Source organism: Protopterus annectens, chromosome 2.part1 (genome assembly GCF_019279795.1).
Source record: "Protopterus annectens isolate FY-2018-M chromosome 2.part1, PAN1.0, whole genome shotgun sequence".
Classification (NCBI taxonomy): Eukaryota; Metazoa; Chordata; order Ceratodontiformes; family Protopteridae; genus Protopterus; species Protopterus annectens.
This window is the reverse complement of record NC_056729.1, coordinates 860,521,424-860,542,219: the sequence shown is the minus strand read 5'-3', so window position 1 is coordinate 860,542,219 and position 20,796 is coordinate 860,521,424.

The following is a 20,796-nucleotide window of genomic DNA, read 5'->3' as shown; positions in this document are numbered from 1 at the left end:
GAACATGTGTAACAAGGCACATTAATGTCAAAAATGTTGCTTTGATATGCACTCGATAATCACATGACATACATCTCTATTAATGCTAATTTCCTCAAACCTGCAAGCACTATATCTATCATTGCATGTTGCATTCCATTTCTTTAAATTAAAAGCTGTAAAAAATGAAGTGCATTTAGAATTATATACATTAAATGAATATACACAATGTATGCATTATAGTTATTATATTATGTCATGATTATACATCAGTTATAAGAATTATAGCATTATTTCAACATTGAAAATTTTAATCAATTGTAAACATTTTGCAAACTTATTGATCTCTTTTTGCTGTTAATGTACAATATATAGTCATTGAAACTAACCATTTTACTAGTCTTCCAAATCTAGAATATGCATAGCTATGCATAGCTTCTCTGCAAAGTTATTTTTCTTATGTAAAATAATATCTGGATACGCTTTTCTGAACTAGGACTGAAATGTCTCTTAATACTTATATTCTCAATTTTCTCAGTTTTTTGTTGCATCATTAAGATTATTCCATCAACATAGCCAGAGCTAAGGCATAGAGGGATAAAGGCCTAACTACAACCCAGGTGACTTGGGTTAAATTATCATCTTGGGTATCTTAGGTGCTGGCGGGCATGGATGAGTGTACTCATCTGGTGGGGTTGTTCTTTTCTAAGATGTTACCTTGAGGAAATGAGTGGCCCATAGAGCAATTGGACACAAGTAGGCAAGTATGGGGGTAGGGGTGTGTGCAAAGGGATAGAAAACTAGGGGTAGGGCAAAAAGAAAAAAACAATCCTGGCTGAAGTAGCGATGGCAAGACCCCCAGAACACAATTATGGTCAGTTCCAACACCTGCCCAGAATCAGAGTTCATCCAGGGGTAAGACGAGGGGTTTGGAAAAATTGGTTATGACAGAGACACTAGGATACTTGTCATAAGAATGACACAAGGAAGCCAAAAAAGATTATTTATTTTCCAAGAACATTTAATATTCAAAATTCATTGGAAATGTATAGCCCAAAATGACCATTATGCAGTCTGAAACCAATGTGTAACATTAACTTTTAAAGGAACAAAGTATTAATTTAACACTGTGTTGAATACTGGGACTGATAAAGCAGATCAAACTGACATATGTAACCAATTCCAAATTTCAGTTGCTCCGACATATTTCTTGTTGATATTAATATTTTTAATGTTTGATCAGGAGCAGCCTAGAACTAAGAAATGTTGAGCACAATACATTTTACAGGAATGATCTCAAGTATGTCCATGCAGACTTATAAACTCTCAGTTGTGAGCTTGCTTCTGTTTTTCAGTTACATTTCTATCTAAAAGAGATATATTATCATTATTTAACTGTTATTGATCATTAAATTCTAGCTAGTAGTTTAGCATGCATTTCTGCCTTTTGGTTCCTTATTTGTTTACAATTTCTTGAATATTTGAAATAGAACTGATGGCACTACTTACAGCAAAAGAGCTACAGACTTCCTAAGCAGCCCCCCAGTGGATTCTATCATTGCTGCATATATAACCCTCAGTGATGTTACTAACATTGAACATGTCACTAAAGCCTTTATGTTAACTTGATTGCAACTGGATTCTACTGATATGTCTGCAGCTAGAACTGAATTCTAAATTTGATATAAATGATTGAGTCATGTTTTTAATTTTGACTGCAGGTAGAGGTGTACTGCCTCATAGTGGAAGCTGTTATATTCACCTGTTTGAATTTATCAGGGTATTTTATTTAATGCATGGAATTTGTTAATGTCAGTGATATAGGACATTTCTTAGAACTATATTCAAGAAAGCCACTTTTGTGCAAATTTGTCTTTTACTTTGTATTTGAATCTTTATTCTTATGTCTTTATAGTAATTCTGAAAGGTTCAATTGAATCCCTTCATAAGTAGCGCTATAAACGTGAGTGACCCTCCAATAATGATAGCATCTCTGGAAACTGTTTACTCTCTTTCAATCTCCATTCTCCCATACACTTATCCTCACCAATCAGTATTTACTTCTTTCTACTAATCCAACCACAAGTCCTAGCAATCACCAGTCAGTCTTTTCCTTCTCCCATAGCTTCTCCCTTCTGGTCCTTTTCCTCATCTTTCACTTCAGTACAGTGAGACCCTCTATCAGCCAATCCATATATTTATGCCAGTTATAGGATAGCTCCTTTCTAACCCATTATGCTCTTCAGTTCTCTTCCCCTTCCTCTACATCATTCATTTGATATGCTTATATTCTGACATAAGTGCAAATATATATATATATATATATATATATATATATATATATATATACATACATACATATTGGGGTGGATGCACTCATTATTTGAAAATAAAATTGCATTTCTTGTGTATGGGAAGAGCAATTTCTGTGTGTGGTTTTTTGTATTCAATGAATCAAGATTTTGTACTAGTATGCCCTAATTTATAAGATTTTTTTTTAATGTTGAGAAATACTTGGGACTTCCAAATTGTATTATTAAGGTTTTCTCACAGGAATTACTTGAGTTTGTCTTTGTGTTACAGATTTGGTACTTCAAGTTTAGAGCTAGAAATCTGGTACACTTCAGTGACTGAATCCTGTTTGAGATATGCTATTAATATGAAGAATGTATTGTTATGGGTAGTATGGTTGATGTAAAAGTTGAGGTTTGGCATAATATTTTAGATGTTTACCTTACAGACACAAGGTATAGGATTTGAGCCTTACCTTTGGAGGAAAGGTTGGCATAATGGTCTTCACCTCTGTGAGATGAAGCGAAGGGTTTGATCCTGACTTCTGTTCACTGGCTTCATTTGTAATAGTATGCATTTCTTTCTACTGAGTTATAAGCCATGACTTTTGGTCTAGTCATTTGTTTGTGTTACACCGTCTTGTAGGATGTTAGTGTCATGGGGGAATCTATAATAGCTTTCAATTTAAAGTCATTTTCAAACTTGGTGAGCCAGACTCCTTTCACATTAGCTTTGACTTCTGAGAAGCAGATGCCAAACAGGAGGGGGTCCAACACAGAGCCCTGGAGTATTCTACTGGTGACATGTCTCTTAGTGGAGGTAGTTTCACTGATCCTGACTTCTTGGGTCCTATCTCTGAGCCAGCTGGCAATCCAATAGGTTATGTAGGGAGTTATGCCTAGTTCTAAAAGTTTGTTAATAATACCTGAGTGGGTTATTGTATCAAATTCCTTGGCCAGGTCAAGGTAGGTGGTATGCACCATTTTCCCCTCATCCATAGCCATTGTGATCCATTCAAAGACATCTTCCTGGTTAAGTAGACAAGATCTTCCCTTAACAAAGCCAAACTGGGATGGGTCTAGTGTCAATTAGTTGCCAATGTCCTTGTTGATCATTTCCATGATAATTCATTCAATGGATTTGCCTATTAGTCTTGTCAGACTGATGGTTCTGTAGTTCCCAGATGATGTTTCATCCTGATGAAGAGGGCTGACAATTGTGGCCTTTCACCCACCAAGTGTGTAACCTGTTTTGAGGCTGTAGTTGAAGACTGTCTCAAGTTGTCCTACAAGTTTTATGCTATTTAGGAGGCAACCAGGGATATTGTCAGAGCCCACTGAGGTAGTCGTTTTGGCCTTAGCAAGCACCTCTAGATGCGCTCCATGTTGATAGTTGGGAGATATGTAACAAGCAATTTCACAGGGGGTATTGGAGGTAGTGGGGATGAAATTAGAGTTAAATTTATCCGCCAGTAAATTTGCTATGTATCCCGTTCAGTGAAAGTTGTGTCATTTACCACCTGTTCTGCATACTTCTGAGTATTAGTTACCTTTTTGAGATAACTGAAGAGGGCCTTGTAATTCTGTTTGGCCTGGGTGACTATCTTGACCTCATATTTGGCCTTGTTGGACTTTATTTGACTTCTCGGTTTATTGTTTAGTTGAATCAGGGAGTTAATTTCTCTACGACAGTTGATCTTTTTGATTTTTTCCATTACTTTTTTCTTTTGTTATACCACCTGTTAAGGAAAGGATTCCACTTGGGGTTTGTTTTAGTTGTTAGATCTGTGTTTATTTCTGGTAAGTACAGTGGCCTCAATGCAGCCATTTATATGTTTGCACAGGGTTTCTGTAATGAATTCTGCATATGTAGTTGTGTTCTCATGGTTTTGGGGAACTGTGAGTTTTGATAAACCGTTGCTTAATAGTATGTGGCTTATTTTGCTATAGTTCCTAACTGTTATGGGTTTAGTTGGGTTTTCCAGGTTGAGTTTTAGTTTGAGAGAGATGGTTTTGTTGTTCAATTCCACCAAAGAGGATGTGACATGAGTGGTAGGGTGCAATGCTCTCCAATTTTGGTGAGTACTAGTTCCAGTATGTTTGGCTGGAGACTACACTATCTGGTCTAGGGTGTTTATGCTGATAAATTCGAGGAAACTTTGTGCCTGTGAGTTAGAGACAGTGAATGTTTCCCAGTCTATAGAGGGGGACTTAAAATCTCCCATGAATAGGGTATTTGGTTGGATGGTGAGGACCTTTAATAGGTCTAAGTTAGCATTATGTAGGTTGTGACACTTCCACCTTTAATGCCTATTTATGGAGCTGCTGTTGTTGGTCTAGATGTTTGGAAGGCACTATAGCCTTCCACTATTGCACTATATTCTGTGGCTTTAACCCAAGCCTTGGTAAGAGCACAGATGTCCACATTCTCCAGAGTGACGAGAGCTTGCAGGGTGTGGAGTTTCTTGTTTAGACTCCTAGTGCTGAGCAGTAACACCTTAAGGGTGCTTTCTTTCCTGTGTTGGTAGTTTTGTCATACTGACATTGCCTAAAAAAGGTTGTAATGAGGGTGGATAAAGTTTTAGCCAATATCTGAAAGCCAAAAGGGGCAGTTACAAACCATCCTTGGCAAAGCAAAGTGGTCTGTTACCCATGTCCTTCCATGCTGTTAGATATTGGATTCTCTTGGAGTGACACCAGAAACTAAACCAATTATTAAAATCAACAATTGTCTGTTCATACTGTGGCTTCATCCTTGGTTTAGACAGCATGCTGCTCAATGCAAGGCACACACCTGTCTGTGACATATATTGAGAGAGATCCATAATATCTGTTTTCATATAGTCCAATGAGGTATGCCTCAGATTACTTACAGCAATGTGGACTATGTTAGAATCATATTGGTACCTGTGGTGCAGTGACCTGAGTGTATGCATGATATTGTGGATCCCAGCTTCAGATAAGCAACTAACCATTATGTTCTCCTTGTCACGCTTGGTGAGAGGAGTATCTGTGTGTCATACAAAAGAATCCCCTATGGTAAGAGTAGCTGTTTCAGTTTGATTTCTTATGAGGTCTTTGTGGTTTGGAGAAGTTTATTTTAAGTGCCTCAACATAGGAAGTTCTATGTGTGTGGTGAGCAGTATGTGTGATGGATGCAGTATGCGTGTTTTTGGCAACCTTGTTTGTAAGCAAACTTTTTCCCTCCAAGAACGTTATTTATGTACATCTCATCTGTGGTATACATTGTTAGTTTCTTTAAGGATTAAAAGGTTGTCTGAGTACACAAGATAATTGCTGCATTGAGTTAGGATGGCCATATTTACCAAGCTGGCCATGAGGAAAGTAGGAAATTGCAAATCCCTGTTGTCAGTACCTGTATAATGGTTGTGCTCTTATGGTTTAAGTCCTTGGCTTTACAGGGGTCACTTGATTGCTGTCTAGGGTAAAGGCTTGAGGTTAGATAGTGCTATGATCTCAGTGTTATGGGGCACTATCTAGCTGCCCTAAGCTTAACACTATGCAAAGGCTTAAAGTCTTAAGTAATAGCTTTATAGGCTTGTTACCACACAGGATACTGCTAACCAGCACTAAAAAATGTGCCAATATATTGCAGACAGACAAAACTGAAAACTACATCCTATGCCCTCTGGCCAATAAGTTATTGTACTTTAAGCTCTTTTGATATTTGGATGCTTTAACATAATCTGTTCTGGCCAAACATTTATAACAGTGTCTCTTAACATATTAATTTTTCTGTCTTTCCTGGTACCTTTCCTTAGTTCATCTTGCTGTTCTGTTGAAATAGCCAAGTGTGACACTATCCATAACATTTGCAGACTGTAACTCATGGAATCTTTTTGTGATAAAAGCATTTAACTGGGAAACAAAAAAGAAAATTCATGTACAGTTTTGAACAGAGATGGAAAGAGACTTTGAATGGACATTTGAAAACTTTACTTAAAGAAGTACTAGACATTGCAAACGTTTATGATGAAAAGGGTTTATGGACTGCTGGATGAGGTTTGTAATGTGCTAAAAACAGAAAGAGAAAAAAATATTCATATACCAAGAATGATAAATGTGGAGGGGAGAATAGGGGTGTTGTAAAATAGTGGGGACAACCCAATAACATGTTTTTATGTGTGGAAAAGAAGGATAAGTAGCTGTGCTAAAATAAAATATTATATTTGTGGGGAAATGCAAAAAAAGTGAGTTGAAATGTTGTAAATGTGGCAAAATTGGACATTTATGGATGGATTGCAAAAATGAAAGTAAAAGTAAGAAAAAGAAAAAAGAAAGAGAAGAAAATGAACAAATGGAAAATTTGTAGAAGTACTAGATATAGAAGAAAAATTATATGAGAAAAATAATAAACAAAACAAAGAAGAAGGCTCTGAAATAAGTGATGAAGAGGGCATAAATTGTGAAATAGTAAAAGGAAAAAATAATTCTGTTGGTAAAAGGGTAAAGGACAGAACAAGAAATTTTAAAAGGACAAGTACAAAAGAAAAAGAAAAAATAATGTAAATAAAAAGAAAATAAATAATATAAGAAAAATGTTAGAAGTTATAAGCTGTGGTAAGTTAAAACTTTGGGATAAAATTCATGAACTTACAAAAAGGGATATATATAGAACTGAAGTAGATTATTTTATAGCATCAAAATGTTTAATAACAGGAGAAGGGTAGGTAGTTGAAACAGGATTTTAAGATCATCTTCCAATATGGTTAGAGATAAAGGAAAACAAGGGATATATACAAATAGGTAAAGGAGGAAAAAGGCTAAATGAGAAATCATAGAATGAAGAAGGAAAAAGTTTAGTAATAGAGAAAGAGATTAGTAATAGACAGTGGCGGCTGGTGACTTCAAATCAAAGGGGGCTGCAAGAGACAGCTGAATGTGTGGGGTCAATGGGAAGGGGTGCAGCCAACTAGAAAGGGAAGGAGTTATGCTCAAAACCACAAAAACTGTAACTTTAATTAAATACACTGCCCTGGGTGCCAAACCAACATTATGAGAGTCCAATCAAGAAAAATGAAGTGTAGAAGAAAAAAAATATTTCAATGCATTGGCTGCATGACAGCTTACTTAATATCAGATGGAAGCAAAAAGGTTGTGAGGCATGAAAAAATAAATTACTTTTTAAATACATTACTGGAATGCCAGTAAAAATCAAGTATAAGAAAAACAAGAAGCACTCAACTCAAACCACTTCTCCTTGTGCTGCAGTTATAATTTATATTCAGCTTTATTAAATTACCAAGTAGCATGCTGAAAGTAGCAATCTCTGTGATACCCTCACTTGTAAAAATGTTTCTTATCCAAAAAAGTCCTGCTGCCTGACAACAACTATCTACTTGTTTCATGGGGAAAATATGATCAAAGTAAAAAATGAAAAGCAAACAAGAAACAAGCTCCGGATACATTACTTAAAGGATTACTGCACAGGTTATGGACCACACATGATAGATTGGCATTCTGTTTAGTTTACAGGTAAAGCCTGCAAAGATGACTGCAAGACTCCAACAAATGTAATGAGCTTCTTAAAATAATGTAACCCTGTCCTTTATTACAAATACTGTCATATGCATTTCAATACCCAAGACTTATACGCTATCTAGTTATATAAGTATTCTGTGCATGGCAACAACAGAAAGGATTTCAATGTTGGCAATTCTTTAACAGTATGCTTATTAAAGCTTACTTGCATCTTACAATCTCAGACAAGTTTACCTGATGGTCATTAAAGCATTGCTACTTAAACACAGAGTAAGAGGCACTTTCTGAATAATTATAAGCATAAATCGCCACTATAAAAATATGACAGAAACTAGAACATTCTGCAAAATCAAGGACAGATGTAAAGTCACTGTAGTACTTGTGTCTACCTTGGATGGGGGGATACTCTGCACATTTACACTGTATAACTGCTCCTTGCCTTGCTTGGACACATCCAGAGTCACTACATGGGGGAGTGGGGTGCAACAAGTATGTCACAATTTGAAATATCTCTGGCTGACTGTGAAGGCCCTGACACATTTGTCATACCTCTTAACCTCAGAGCAAGAAATTTGGAAAGAGCCATACATAGAAGTGGGACAAAGGCCCAAAAATAAGGACAATTTTTAAATATTGCTCTTATAAAATTAGAAAGATAATAGAATAGTAGGTCCTGCATTAGTATGAATTATCTGAAGGGTATGAAATCTGAAAATCAAATGTCTGTCATTATCTTCTAACTTCAGTCTTTAATTATTTGCCACTAATTTGCCAAAAAACACAATTTTATGAAAAACGGACCAAAAATGTGATGCAAAAATATAAAATAGCCACACAATACAGCTGGGAACCTGTCAAAGAAGGGACATTTTTTAATATTAGTACTGCTAACTTGAGCAGCTGACAAAATAAAAGCATCTACATGCATTTCTGAAATAAAAGTAATCTATAACTCTGATTATTACAGTTATTTATTAATTGTAAACCCTCCACGTTTTCTTCCAAAATCACCATTTTGCGGAGGGATTATTAGGGGAAGAGCAACATTTTGAGCCGAAATCAGAGGCAGTTGAGAGGTTTGGATATGCCTAATTCTACAAAGCAATTTATTTGCATGTACCTCTCAACCTGTTAATGCAGGAAATCTGGACAAGGCCAAATATATTGGGGGAACATATAAACGGTACTAAAAACTGCTCTTGTTTAAACTGAGACAGTTGAAAGAATAACAGGTCTTGCTTTAGCATGCATTTTTCTGAAGGTTATGAAGTCTGAAACTCAGTGTCTATCATTATTTAGTGACTTAATTCCTAAATGATTTGCCAGAAAACCACAAATTTGATGAGGAACAAACCAAAAATAAGAAGCAAAAATCTATTCATTCTACAAAAATCTGGACAGTTGAAAGGTATAGTTCAACTGGGGCTGCCTTTGAGTTTACCACCCTTCCCCCCTCACAAAATCATGGTCAAATGGAGCATCCCCCTGCAGCCATACCAATGAACCATTCCTTGGCTATTTCACCCCATTTACCATAAACACTAATGTGCATAGTGCTTTACTTCTGCGATGATTTGGACTTAATTTGAAAGTTTTATTTTGCATTTTATCAGTTGTATCAGGGATAAAGCCTGGGAGCACTGGCGCAAAACCAAGACCCCCTCAACTAGACAGAAATTCCTAGAACTACGCAATAGAGTTAAAAAGCTAATAAAACAGGACAAATTCCAGTACTACCAGTCTGCCCTAGACTCCTCCGAACACAGCCCCAAACAATTCTGATCCTCCATAAACTCCATCCTCCACTCAGGTAAAGTCAGTACCCCTCCTCCTAACATCCCAAACTCCTCAGAAAATATTGCTACCTCATTCAACACACACTTCACACAAACCATACTATCACTAGCTAAACAACACAAACCCCCCCTCCCCTCCAGCCCACACCTTCAACTACTAATCACCCCACTGCCTTCTCTTTTTCTCCTGTACCTACCTCCAACACAAAAAAACTCTTAACTAAACTTAAACCCACCAAATTAGCAGCAGACAGCCTCCTAAGTGAATACCTACAAATCGCAGCTGATGCTCTGGCCTACCCAGGATCCATCTTGATTAACTGATCTCTGTCAGAAAGTTATGTTCCCACACTGTAGAATGTATCACATATAATTCCCCTCCACAAAGGCGGACCCTCCACAGAACTAACCAATTACCGCCCCACAGCTATTCTCTCTCCACTCTCCAAAATACTAGAGAGATGCATACACTCTCATGTCTCAGACTACCTCCTTACTAACAACCTCCTTTCCAATATTCAGCATGGTTTCTGACCAAACCATAGCACCACCACTGCCTTACTCTCCTTTACTAACACTATCCTTCAGCATAAAAACAATGGCTATCTCTCCTCTGCTACTTTCCAACTGGTTTCAGAGTTACCTGTCTGATCGCCAACAATCCATTGTATGGCAGAATGACATATCTCCCCAACTACCTGTCTCCATAGGGGTTCCCCAAGGATCCATCCTTGGACCCCTACTCTTCTCTGTTTTCACAAATAATCTAGCCTCTGCCACCACACATGGCACACTCATACAATACGCAGATGACTCGACCATCATCTGCTCAGCCCAGTCCCTACCCAAACTGCAAAAAGTCACACAGGAAGCCTTTTCCTCTGTTGAAACTTAGTTATCCGATGCCCAGTTAATACTCAACCCAAACAAAAATAAACTACTCATCTTCCAACCCACCAAACATACTCAAAACAACTCTCACTTTAACATCACAGCAAAAGACAACACCACTATATACCCAACTGAACACACTAAATTGCTAGGAGTGGAAATAGACAATAAACTAAAATTTGACATTCACATATCCATGACCATAAAAAAAGTCCACAAAAAAACTAGGAGCATTATACAGAAATAAGCATCTTCTCGCCAAAACAGCAAAGATTTCAATAGCAAATTCCCACCTTATCTCCACCCTTCTTTATGCCTCTCCAATATATACCAACCTAAGGCAATGCGATCTAAACAAGCTAGAGACCTGCTACAACAAAATTGCCAAATTCGCCACAGGGGCATCCTACCGTAGTCACCACTGTCTCTCACTTGCTGAACTGGGCTGGCTTGAACTCCCTCACCTCCTTCAATGGTATCAACTCTCACTCGCCCACAAACTAGTAAACCATCCACTAAATGTCCCATCCCTCCAGAATCTACTCCAACCCTATCGCACCACCAGACCACTAAGATCCAGCAACAAAAATCACTTGCAGATCATTAAAGCCAATAACTCTGCTGGTGAAACACTATTCTCTTGCACCATAGCCAAATTATGGAACTCCCTTCCACCCACAATTACCTCCGTACCATAGTGCACCCACTTCAAAACTTTATGCACCTAAAAACATGCTGGCTATGCCCTTGCAACTCCCACTCTAATATCACCCACCCCATCCAACCACTACCTTTTTTTCCACTCCACTACCTACCTTGACTATAGCAAGCTCAGATGCTCATAAGCCTAGTACTTATACAGCAGGAACTTCTTATTTTAACATTTGTTAATGTCTGTTATGTACTTCACAGATAAAGATTCTAGTTGTCTACTGTTGTACTATGTTCTTCATCTGTAAATATGTTGTAAGTAATTGCCATGTAAATTGTTAATTGCTATGTAATCCAATGTAACTACTGTCTGTTTATTTTAACTGTGGAGCTTTTCTCCCCGGGCCTCCTCTGAAAATGGACCTACGTCCAGTAGGACACTCCCGGTCAACAAATATAAATAAATAAATAAAAATAAATAAAATTTTACAGAACAAACACTAATAGAGATCTGCTAAACAAAAGAATGCGGTCTCACAATGAAAACAGACTTATCATTAAAACTTCTCTGCCCTTGAAACTCACATTCATTGAAACAGCATTGAAACCCACATTTAAAGAAAATGCATTTGGCCAGTGGTAGATAAAGATTAACTTTGGGCTGTTTTCAAATCACAGGCCCTTACACATGAAATATACACATGCTCTTTGATACACCTTCTTGATTGTATTAAATTATATTCCGTGTACAATACAGTACAGTTTTAGAGGCCATTTTAAATTTATTGTTTTGAACATTTTTCCAGTAAACAATGAAACAAAATGCATGCACCAATAATGACAAAACTACCCAATTCAGAACATTTCCATCATAAAAGTCTACTCAAACTTCTACAGTCCACCAGTATCAGTTGTTGTTGTGTCTTTCAGCTTTTCCCGGTTAGGGGTCGCCACAGAGGAACTCCAGTCCGCTAATGATTGGCAGTGGATTTTTACATGCCAAGTTGCCAGCCCTGACGCACAACCTTCAATGAAGGTACGCCCATTCATGCATGTCTCCACACAGAAGATGCTCTAGCTGAGAATTGAACAGGACAACGTCTTACTGTGAGGCGACAATGCTACCGCAGCACCACCACTGCAGTACTCCACCAGTATCAGTAAATATGTACAATCTCTGAAGAAGTAAAAGTCATCTAAATAATTCCACATTAAAGAGATTGGTAACTAATGAAGAGGTTGCTGCTAGCAAACAACTTTATATTTCATTGTTTCATCTACAAATAAAGTGCCTGTTGCCCTTGTGGAATAAATTGCCTATGTTACACAAAAAAAATGATAAGCTAGTAACATTGCAATAGGGAATGGATGGCAAACAGATAACAGGTTCATAGTTACTAGGTATCTTCACCAAGAAAGGACTGCAGCATCCACCCCCTTAGCAACATAGTACAGTATCAGCAATGCATCTACTTACTGTGGGAGTAGAACCATAGCCTTCTGCATCAAAAGCAAGTGCACTACCTGCTGTGCTATTAACAATGTAAGCAAACTCAGCATAAGCAGCACTAAATGTCTGCTCCCCTGCAGCTCTCAGCTCCTTGTAAAATCTACTCAGCACTCAGCTGTATCTCTGAACTTTGCAGCACAAGAAATCTGGAAAAAGCCAAAATTTATTGGGGGGGGGGCAAAAGTACAAAAAACAGAGACACATTTTAAACATTGCTTGTATAATGTTGGAAAGTTCCTAGAATAAAATGCTGCATTATCAGCATACATTTTACTGCCAAGACTTGAACCCATGACCCTGTGCAAAATGGTCAGAGCATCACACCACTATGCCAAATCAACTGTTTGTGAAAGAGAGGAAGACTGAATCTTAAATGGTTGCCATTTAGTGAATTCAGTTCTCACCATAGCCATCAACCTCTTAGCACAAAACATCTGAACAAAGCCAATAATGGGGGGACACAACCCCCAGACATATTCAGTGAATTCAGTTCTCACCATAGCTCTCAACCTCTTAGCAAAACACACCTGGGAAAGCCAGTAATGGGGGAATAAAGCCACCAAACATATTCAGTGAATTCAGTTCTTACCATAGCTCTCAACCTTAGCACAAAAAAAAACTGGAAGAAGCCAATAATGGGGGGATACAGTTCCAAAAATAGGGACCCATTTCAAATATCAATCTTATAAACTTAGAAAATTGCCAGAATAAAAGGTTTTGTGTTATCATGTACTTTATGAAGAATATTACATCTGAAATTCTGGGAAAGAGTAGTGGAAGCTAGGTTAAGAAGTGAGGTGATGATTAGTGATCAGCAGTATGGTTTCATCCCAGGAAAGAGCACTACAGATGTGATGTTTGCTTTGAGAGTGTTGATGGAGAAGTACAGAGAATGTCAGAAGGAGTTGCATTGTGTCTTTGTAGAGTTAGAGAAAGCATATGACAGAAAGAGGAGTTGTGGTATCGTATGAGGAAGTCGGGAGAGTCAGAGAAGTATGTAAGAGTGGTACAGGATATGTACGAGGGTAGTATGACAGCTGTGAGGTCTGCGGTGGGAGTGACGGATGCGTTTAAGGTGGAGGTGGGATTACATCAAGGTTCAGCTCTGAGTCCTTTCTTATTTGTAATGGTGATGGACAGATTGACAGATGAGATCAGACAGGAGTCTCCGTGGACTATGATGTTTGCAGATGACATTGTGATCTGTAGTGAGAGTACGGAACAGGTGGAGGAGACTCTGCAGAGGTGGAGATATGCTCTAGTCTAGAGAGAAGAGGAATGAAGGTCAGCATTCTGTCTAGAATATATGTGTGTGAATGAGAGGGAGGATAGAGGAATGCTGAGGATGCAGGGAGTAGAGGTGGCGAAGGTGGATGGGTTTAAGTACTTGGGATCAACAGTTTAAAGTAATGGTGAGTGTGGAAGAGAGGTGAAGAAGAGATTACAGGCAAGATGGAGTGGGTGGAGAAGAGTGTCAGGAGTGATTTGTGACAGATGAGTATCAGTAAGAGTGAAAGGGAAGGTCTACACAAGGGTAGTGAGACCAGCTATGTTATATGGGTTTGAGACAGTGGCACTGACAAAAAGGCAGGAGTCAGAGCTTGTTGTGGCAGAGTTGAAGATGTTAAGATTTGCACTGGGTGTGACGAGGATGGACAGGATTAGGAATAAGTATATTAGAGGGTCAGCCCAGGTTGAAAGGTTTGGAGACAAAGCCAGAGAGGCAAGATTACATTGTTTTGGACATGTGCTGAGGAGGTTTGCAGGGTATATTGGGAAAAAGATGCTAAGGATGAAGCTGCCAGGTAACAGTAAAAGAGTAAGGCCTAAGATAAGGTTTATGGATGTGTTGAGAGAGGACATGCAGGTGGTTGGTGTGACAGAGCAAGATACAGAGGACAGGAAGAAATGGAAACAGTTGATCTGCTGTGGTGACCACTGGTGGGAGCAGCCAAAAGAAGAAGATTACATCTGAAATTCAAATGTTTGTCATTTTTGTTTATTTAACATTTGTTAGCCAGGATAGCCTGACTTGGAACAAAAGCCAATTTCCAGCAGAGGCCCAGGGAGAAGAACTCCAGACATATGGCTTTGTAAGACAGGAGGACACCAGAGCAAACCTACATAAACACAGGGAGGGCATACAGACTCCACACACAAGGCACCCCAGCCAAGAATCAAACCAGAGAGCCTGTAACTGTCAGGCAACAATGCTACCACGGCACCACTGACTGTGTAAAGACACAAAAATACAGAAACCACAGATTTTATGAGGAACAGAGCAGAACATCTATGAGGCAAACATCTGCACATTTTTTACAAATGGTGGTGGATAGTGAATTCAGGCTCTTGCCACCTGGGCCCAAGGTACAGGGTTCAAGCCTGTGTATTCTCTACCCACCACCATATATCAACTGGGGCAGTTCACCCTTCTCCTGCAGTTCCATACCTGAGAGAGCAGTAACATTCATTCAGTAAGGTCTGTTGTACAAAGTCCTTCTCCTGCAAGTATCATCCATCCATTAAGGTGCATTGTAAAAGCCTGTGAGGCTCATCCTACTTCTTCCTGTGAGAGCAGAGCAAGCAAGTAAGCTGGGTGCTACCCAGCCTGTGAACATTGCAGTCCAACTCCCTTCCATTCTATGCAGTTGTAATTGCATAGACTTCTGGGATATTTCTATCTTCCTAATCTGGACCGCTGGTGAGACAGTCTGGATTCTGTGCGCATGCTCCAGACTGGTTCATCAGCAGTCCGGATATTGGAAATGCCGCGAGTGCTCATGCGCGGCTCACTTTTTTGATTTTCTTTTCTTTTTTATTTTCTTGTCTTTTATGATTTTATAGCTGGGAGGGGGGGCTGCAGTCCTGCAGCCCAATAGCACGAGCCGCCCCTGGTAATAGAGAAAGAGAATAGTAATAGAGTTATGGAAAGATTATATTAATATTACTATGAGGGAACTTTCAAAAAAAATTGGTCTTAATGGTGAATGATATTTTAGGAAAAATATAATTTTTCAGGGGCACTATGTGATGTGACAAAAATAGAGAAAGAAAAATATAAAATAATGATGGAAAGCACTTTGACAATGAAAAGAAAAGAATTATATAAAGGATATCAATAAATATAAATTATTTATATATTTTTAAAAGGAAAAAGACAATAAGTATCAAGTTACATAAACAGATTAGTAAAGGATGATGGCAGTATAACAAGAGAAATAAAAAATGTAAAAGGAGAAATAGAAAGATCTCTGGAAAAGATTATGAATAGTGCAGTGCAATACGTACAATAAATGTTTAAAGAAAAAAGAAGGTAGTGAAAAAACAAAACGTTCTTTATATGAGCTTGAGAAGTATTAAGACAAGTACATATAGATTTGGCTGCAGGACCAGATGGAATAGGGCATGAAATGTATACAAACATAAGGGATTGGCAACAAAAATATATATTTTAAAATATTTTGAATAAATGGCTAAATGAAGAAGATTTTGTGAATAAATAATTATGTAGTGGAATATTTAAATTCATATGGAAGAAGGAAACTAGAAGACAATTAAGAAAGTGAAGACTGATAGCACTGAATAATAATGATTATAAGATCTTTATGAAAACACATTAAAATTAAAATGTAAATGTTATGTATAATAGTGTATATTCTATAAAGGGGAAGGGTTATCAAGAATTATTAATGACAGAGAAATTGTGGAAGATATTATGAAAAGAAAAGAATAAGCAACAATCATATAAGAGACCTTAGTAAGCCATCTGATACAATTGGACATGACATCCTATGGGTAATAATGAAAGAATATAGCATAAGTGAGAAAGATAGGAAATTATGTACATCAGTATGTAGTAATACAGTAAAAATAATTCTAAATATCTAATTAAGACAAGAGGTACATATGAAGTGTGGTTTAAGACAGGGATGCCCAATGAGCTGTATATCGGTAACATTAGTTATGAATGTGATAATATGTGAAATACATTTCAACATGAAGGAGGTGGGGTATATAACACCTAAAGGGTTAAGAATGCAATTTCTGTTAACATATGCAGATGACATTATAATAATTGCAAAAACAAGAATTTGTACAAATGATTGTCTAGAGGTTATAGGGATAACATTAAATAAAGAGGAAAGTAAAGGTTTAGGTGATGTAATAAAGGCAGGTGGTATATGTTTTGCAATGAATGAAATTTCTGTCTTAGGTATAACATTTGGGAATAAAGATGTAAGTAATATTCAGTAGGAAAAGCAATAGAAGAAATAAAACAAACGTCTTTTTCTGGAGAACATACAAGTTATCATTCATAAAAAACTTATTTGATAAATTTCGTACTGATGGGGAAATAGCATAATTAGCTATTTAAAAATAAATAATTGCAGATAATTGTGTCATTTATATGGGGTTCTAGATTAAACCCAGTAAAAAAGAGGAGTTTTGTATGTACATACAGAGCAAGTGGGTTTAGGGTTAATTAACCCAGTGGTATACGCTGCTTCATTAAATTTGTGCAAAGTGTTAAAGTGGAAAAATGAAAAAGATAAGTGTTTAGTAGTAAAATTGTATAAATAAAAGTATGATAAATGCTGGGTTGTGGTAAAAGAGTAAAAGGGATAAACAGTGTATAAATGAAGAAATAAAATATTACAAAGTAAAAATATGTTTGGGGAAAATAAAAACTGATGATATAGAAAAAGAAAGAAAAGTATGGTATAAAAATGCAATGATAAAGCACTACTATATAAAACCATGGGAAAAACCAACAGATGAAAAAATCAAAGCTATGAAAATAAGAAATAAATGGTGGAATCAGAAAGTAGAATTAATAGATCATCATCTTCTTTCTGCTGTTCCTGTTAGGGGTCACCACAGCGGATCATCTGTTTCCATTTCTTACTGTCCTGTGCATCATGCTCTGTCACACCAACCACCTGCATGTCCTCTCTCACCACATCCATAAACCTTATCTTAGGCCTTCCTCTTTTCCTGTTAAATGGCAGCTTCATCCTTAGCATTTTTTTCCCAATATACTCTGCATCCCTCCTCAGCACATGTCCAAACCAATGTAATCTTGCCTCTCTGGCTTTGTCCCCAAACCTTCCAACCTGGGCTGACCCTCTAATATACTTATTCCTAATCCTGTCCATCCTCGTAACACCCAGTGCAAATCTTAACATCTTCAACTCTGCCACGTCAAGCTCTGACTCCTGCCTTTTTGTCAATGCCACTGTCTCCAACTTGTATAACATAGCTGGTCTCACTACTCTCTTGTAGACCTTTCCTTTCACTCTTACTGATACTCGTCTGTCACAAATCACTGTTGACACTCTTCTCCACCCACTCCATCCTGCCTGTACTCTCTTCTTCACCTCTCTTCCACACTCACCATTGCTCTGAACTATTGATCCCAAGTATTTAAACTCATCCACCTTCGCCACCTCTACTCCTTGCATCCTCACCATTCCTCTATCCTCTCTCTCATTCACACACATATATTCTGTCTTAGTCCTGCTGACCTTCATTCCTCTTCTCTTTAGAGCATATCTCCATCTCTCCAGGGTCTCCTCCACCTGTTCCCTACTCTCACTACAGATCACAATGTCATCTGCAAACATCATAGTCCATGGGGAGTCCTGTCTGATGTCGTCTGTCAACCCGTCCATCACCATTGCAAATAAGAAAGGGCTCAGAGCTGATCCTTGATGTAATCCCACCTCCACCTTAAATGCATTCATCACTCCCACCACAGACCTCACCACTGTCACACTACCCTCATACATATCTTGTACCACTCTTACAGAATTCTCTGACACTCCCAACTTCCTCATACAATACCACAACTCCTCCCTAGGCACCCTGCCATATGCTTTCTCTAAGTCTACAAAAACACATTGCAACTCCTTCTGACCTTCTCTGTACTTCTCCATCAACTCTCAGAGCAAATATTGCATCTGTAGTGCTCTTTCCCAGCATGAAACCATACTGTTGATCACTAATCATCACGTCCCTTCTTAACCTAACTTCCACTACTCTTTCCCATAACTTCATGCTGTGACTGATCAGTTTAATCCCTCTGTAGTTACTACAGCTCTGCACATCACCCTTATTCTTAAAAATCAGTACCAAAACACTTTTTCTCCATTCCTCAGGCATCCTCTCACTTTCCAAGATTTCATTAAACAATCTGGTTAGAAACTCCACTGCCATTTCACCTAAACACATCCATGCTTCCACAGGTATCTCATCTGGACCAACAGCCTTTCCAGTCTTCATCCTCTTCATAGCTATCCTTACTTCCTTCTTGCTAATCCATTTCACTTCATAATTCATTATCCCCACATCATCCAACCTTCTCTCCCTCTCATTCTCTTCATTCAACAACTCCTCAAAGTACGATTTCCATCTGCTAAACACACTCTCCTTACTTGTGAGTATGTTTCCCTCATTATCCTTTATCACCTTTAACAGCTGCACATCTTTCCTAGCTCGGTCTCTCTGTCTAGCCGATTGGTACAGGTCCTTTTCTACCTCCTTAGTGTCCAGCCTTTCATACAACTCTTCATATGCCTTATCCTTAGCCTTTTCCACCTCTCTCTTTGCCATGCACCTCATCTTCTTATACTCCTGTCTACATTCTTCATCTCTCTGACTATCCCAATTCTTTTTTGCAAACCTCTTTCTCTGTATGCTCTCCTGTTCTTCCTCATTCCACCACCAAGTCTCCTTGTTGTCCTTCCTCTGTCCAGATGTCATACCAAGCACCTTTCTAGCCATCTCCCTTACTAGCTCTGCTGTAGTTACCCAGCTCTTTGGTAACTCTTCACTGCCACCCAGTGCCTGTCTTAACTCTTCCCTGAACTCCAACTCACAATTACCCTTTTTCAATTTCCACCATTTGATCCTTGGTGCTGCCCTTACACTTCTCCTCCTCTTCTTGATTACCAACAGCATCCTACAAACCACCGTCCTATGCTGCCTAACTACACTTTCACCGGTCACCACTTTACAGTCTCCAATCTCCTTCAAACTGGCCCTCCTACGTAAGATATAATCCACCTGTGTGCATCTTCCTCCACTGTATGTCACCCTATGCTCCTCCTTCTTGTTAAAATACGTATACAGCATAGCCATGTCCATACTTTTCACAAAATCCACTACCATCTGACCTTCTGCATTCCTTTGCTTAATACCATACCTACCCATCACTTCCTCATCCCCTCTGTTCCCTTCACTAACATGCCCATTGAAATCTGCTCCAATCACCACTCTCTCACCCTTGGGTACAGTCATCACCACTTCATCCAACTCACTCCAAATTTTTTCTTTCTCATCCATCGCAAACCCAAACTTGTGGAGCATATGCACTAATAACATTCATCATTACACCATCAATTTCCAGCTTCATAAACACCACTCTGTCCGACACTCTTTTCACCTCTAAAACACTAATAGATACTACCACTAAAAAAAGTATGCCATATAAAATAAATCAAGGGTACAGGATGGCACAATGACTCCTCAGCTTGAACAGGTCACAGTTTATTAAAAAAACAATAAAAACAAGGAAGTTGGAGAACGAACTCTGTATAAGTATGGGAGTTAAGCGCTTTCATCTGTCTGATGCAGACTTCATCAGAACTGCCATCTTTACTACAATATCTATTATATACACAGTTTTTGCGCCAAAACCTTTTAAAATTTAAAGTGATATCTTCTTAATACAACATTGCTGTTCAAGGCATCTAAGGTTGAATATCCTACATTGGCCACCATCGTAGGAATTCCCAAAATACACAAGAATTTGGAAAGTCCTCCCTTCAGACCCATTATATCTGGAAGTAGGTCTAAAACCTTCCTCATAGGAGTTGCTATAGACAGATGGGTTAAACCAGTTTACAATAACGTGCCCCATTTGATCATGGATTCCTGGGTGTTTCTCAGCAATTTAACATCACAAATTTGGAATAGGAATCTTATTTTCATTACTATCGATGTAATAGATCTTTTTTCATGCATTCCTAAAGAGACTGGTTTAGAATACTTCATCAACAGTTTAAGGACATTTTCTAACTTGGAATTGGATAAGGTATGTCTTATTACCGACATGATGGGTTTAGTATTAGATCACAATTATATTTATTTTGAGAACGAATTTTTCGAACAAACT